This window comes from Mesocricetus auratus, unplaced genomic scaffold (genome assembly GCF_017639785.1).
Source record: "Mesocricetus auratus isolate SY011 unplaced genomic scaffold, BCM_Maur_2.0 Super-Scaffold_100022, whole genome shotgun sequence".
Lineage (NCBI taxonomy): Eukaryota > Metazoa > Chordata > Mammalia > Rodentia > Cricetidae > Mesocricetus > Mesocricetus auratus.
Genome location: NW_024429203.1, coordinates 35,737,585 through 35,741,923, shown reverse-complemented (window position 1 = coordinate 35,741,923; position 4,339 = coordinate 35,737,585). Strand labels below are relative to the sequence as shown.

Genomic DNA, 4,339 nt, shown 5'->3' with positions numbered 1-4,339 from the left:
AGGCTGAAGGGAGGATAGGCAGGGCTGGCAGGGAGAGAGAATAAATAGGAGAAGAAATCTATGCGTCAGAGAAGGAAGAGGGAAGAATGAGAGAAGGAGGAGGAGAGAACAAGGAACACGCATGCCTGGGGCAGAAGCCAGGCAGACGCCAGCTAGCAGATATGAGAAGCAGTAAAAGTAAGATGTATAAAAGTAAAGAAGATAGTAAGCCCCAGAGGCAAAATGGAGATAAAGATGAACAGGTTAATTTAAGTTAAAAGAGCTAGCCAGGAAAGCTAATAGTAAGTCTCCATGTCATGATTTTGGAGATGGTTGGTGACCCCAAAGAAAAAGCCCTAATACGTATATATGCTCACCATGTTGATACCTGATATGCACAGAGGCCAGAAGGCACTGGATCCCCTTGGACTGGAGTTTAGAACTCATATAACCATATGAGTGTAGGGAATCGAACCTGGGTCCTCTAGAACAACCAGTGCTCTTACTATTTTATTGTTGTTTGTTTACCTTTTGTTTGAAACAGGACCTGTCTTGCTATAGCCCTTACTGTCTGGGAACTCACTATATAGACGAAGTTGACCTAAAACTCACAGAAATCCACCTGCCTCTGTTTCCCAAGTGCTGAGATTAAGGGTATGTGCCACCACACCAGGCCAGTCAGTGCTCTTATAACTGCTGAGCCATCTCTTCAACTCCCTAATTATTTATTTATTAAATTCCTATTTTATGTATGTGGGTATTTTTACATGTGTATACATTTGTGTACCACTTGTATACCTGGTGCCCATGGAAGCCAGAAGAGGGCATCAGATTCCCTGAAACGGGAGGTGCGGATGGTTGTGAGCTGCCATGTGGGTTTTGGGAACTGAACCTGACACCTCTGTAAGAGCAGCCTGCTTTCCTTTATTATTTCCATTTTTAATACTAACTTCCTGGGGGAGTTCCCCTAGTCTGCATAGCTCAGTGGTCAAGCCAGTCCTTTGGGTAGAGGATGTTTGCAAAACCTTGAACTTTTAAGATGTTCACTCTCAGCAAATTGATTGTATGTGAGCTGCGGGATTTGGTCAAGATTGCTTTTACTATCATGTTCTCTGGGGTAGGGCTTCTGTGGATCTTCCATTTGTGTGTATACTTTCCCAGACAGCCAGGTCTGCTGAGGGAACTGAGCCAGCCTTTCTGTAGCGCTCACTGACCTTGTCTGGTCCTCGGCTCCCCTCCACTGGACTAGGAAAGCTCCAGGTCATTTCCATCTTTAACTGATTCTGTTGCTGACTTTCACTCCAATTCAGGTCAACTCTCTTCTTGTTGACATGCTTCTATGTTTCACTGGAAACCTGACTCTGGTAAAACTGCCTTTGTCAGTGACCAAGGTAGTAGGTGATGGCGTAAAAAGTCTGCAACTTGCAACTCTTTGTTCTCTGATTCAAAGTTTTAGTTTTTCAGAAATAGATGCTTCTCGGTATGTTGTTTGCCTTTGGTTATCTTGAGAACTCTGCAAACATGATTTCTAATCTGGTTTTCAGTCCATGAGCCAAGAAGTAGGAGAGGTCTGACTAGAAGGAGAAATGTTCAGGTGAGGTGACTGGAGGAGACATGGAGAAGACGGCTTGAGAGGATACCTGATGTAACCGAACCATTTTATTGCTTACAGATCCAGGAGAGCCACCCGGAAGCTGGGGTAGCAAAGTGCTCAACCAGCAGTGGGGCCAATGAGGGTTTCCATCTAGGAATTATAACTGGTGCCAACAGGCAGAGATTTCATGGGGACCACAGCTGTGGCAGAGATGGTTGCTGTATCTATCACACATGAATAGTCTGTACATGCTTGTTCCTATCAGAGGAGCAACTCACATGGGTTGAATGTATCTGTCCTGTGATCACTTCATTCAGTTGGATGAAGCAGATAAATGAATGAACCACATTGTGAAGCTGGGAAAAGAGAGAGCAAGACATCATGTCAACCGGGCAGTGGTGGGTATACCCATTAATCCCAGTGGGTCTCTGGTCTACAGCTTGCATTCCAGGATAGTTAAGGCTGTTTCACAGAGACATCCTGTCTCAGAAAACAAACAAGAAAGGTATGTGCCAAGGGTGACAAACTTCAGGTGAGATAAAGTCCAACTCTATTCAGAGCACATTTGGAAACAACATAAAACGTTGCTAGACACGGTGGCACATGGCTTTAGTCCCAGCACTCAGGAGGAAGGTAGATCACTAAGAGCTTGGGGCCAACCTGGTCTACACAGAGAAAGGCAGGCCAGCCAGGGCAACTGTAGTGAGATCCTTAAAAAAGAATTCACTATCATTGTTTTTGGAAAATGTGTCCAATTTTTAAACTATATATCCTTTTGTTGCTAAGTCAAAATTAAATTTGTAATTAAAGGCAAATTTTACAAAGTAAGATTTAACACTAAAGATGACCAAAGGAAGTGGGAATGGAACAAGATGCATGACAGTTATGAATGCGGGAAGGAGGACAGGAGAGAGAGAGAGAGAGAGAGAGAGAGAGAGAGAGAGAGAGAGAGAGAGAGAGAGAGAGAGAGAGAGAGAGAGAGAGAAGAGAGAGAGGGGTGAGAATGTCCTGAAGGTACTTGGGAGATGACCTGATTGTCATTTTGATCTCTGACAGTGCCTAGATAAAGAAATAAGGGATAAGATTTATTTTTTAATTAAAAACTCTATTATTATATGTGTATGATGTTATACTTGTGTGTGTGTGTGTGTGTGTACATTTGCATGTACGCCTAGTGCCCAGAAGAGGGCATCTCCAGTCTCTTTTTTGTCACCTTTGATCAATATAGCTGGTTGTCCCCATCTTCATTGTCACCACTCCTTTAGTCTCTTTCCTGAGGACAGTCTTAGTATCTGCTTCAGGCTCTGCCTTTACATTATTTCCTCTTTCTCCATGGAGGCACTGCCCTGCTTCTACGTGACACTGCTCCTGGAGAGACTCACCCATAGGGAACTGACATCACCCTAGCCCAGCGTGGCGAACCAGTGAGTTTTACTGCGGTTACTTACAGGAATATGGGTAAATGGCTACTTACAGGAGCAGAAATGACTCTGAGACAGCTGTATCACCAAAGCCTACCCCAGCACGGGTGACAGCTCACAACAGCTGGGAACCTGGAACGTATTGCACAGCCTGCAGGCGGCTCAACAGGTTGGAGGGTGTCCTTTCCAGCAGCTCAGTTGGTATCTGCCTCTTCCAGTCAGTCCCCTTGGTCTGGGAGTCTCTCAGTAGTCCTTACAGCTTCCTGTATGCTTGGGGAGAGAGGTGTCTAGTGAATCCTATCATTTTCAGGGACTTCCTGAAACTATTTTGAGTTGTTCAGATGAGCTTAATGGATGTCCCTGTAGGGTGGAAGGTTTCATCCCCTTTTTAGAACACCCTGCATCTTACCGAGCTTTGCCCAGAGGGGGTAGCTTTACTTTGGAGGAAATGGCGGCACAACAGCTCTTCTTCCAACTTACCTTTCCTTATCTACTGCCTGCTTTGTTCTTTGTCAATTTTCCCAGACTGTCCAGTAGAGAATCCACTGAGTCATCTCCTTAGTGGCCTGAAGATCTTGACCCAAAACTGTGTCCACTACTAGAACTGAAATCACTTTCGTCCCTTCCTGAGGTGTTTCCTGATTTGTGCTGGCGTTCAAAGGGAGTCTTACCAGCAACAGGAGGAGGAGGAATGCACGTAGAAGGACTGTATGTGCTAGAGAACTGTATGTCCAGTCATAACTGTCCCATTCAAAGCTGGCCCAGGTCAAAGGAGGAACTGCTCATTCCCGCTGTGAATCATTTTGTACAACTTCCCCTCCCATCAGTACAGAGCCTTCTGACCACTGACAGGCTCAAGCCCTGAAAGCAGCCTACATCACAGCTGACACAAACACAGAGTGAATTCAGTATTGGAAGAAACAGACCTTAGACCTGACTATAAACCTTTCTAACTACTTTCTTGTTTGTTTGGTTTGGTTTGTTTCAAGACAGGGTTTCTCTGTGTAGCCCTGGTTGTCTTAGAACTCTGTAGACGAGGCTGGCCTCAAACTCACAGTGTCAGGATTAAAGGTGTGTGCCATCACACACAGCTATCCTTTAGCTGTTTCTGGCGGGCTCAAAATCTTCTCAGTCCCTGCCAAGTTTGACTGCTCTTCTCTCAATCATAGTCTTGTTTTTCACCCTATTTGCATGTCCACATTAAGCTAATCTGGGTCCAACTGGGCCCAGTTTGCACCAGATGGCATCCCATAAATCTGAGCTTTGGTCAGGGAGGGTACAGAGGCTCTTGCAGATTCAATGGAGGAAGTCATCTACCTTCAGGATTCCCAGAGGGGACTCATCC

At 45.2% G+C, this 4,339-nt stretch overlaps 1 long non-coding RNA gene across 1 annotated transcript; it reads right to left on the bottom strand.

Annotated features, from left to right (window-relative positions):
• Positions 1–832: 832 nt before the first annotated feature.
• Positions 833–3,747, bottom strand: LOC121133522. Its single transcript, XR_005870384.1, has 3 exons — positions 3,475–3,747; positions 3,048–3,264; positions 833–1,929 (listed from the first exon to the last, which is right to left on the bottom strand). It is a non-coding gene; the product is annotated as an uncharacterized LOC121133522 (long non-coding RNA).
• Positions 3,748–4,339: the final 592 nt, after the last annotated feature.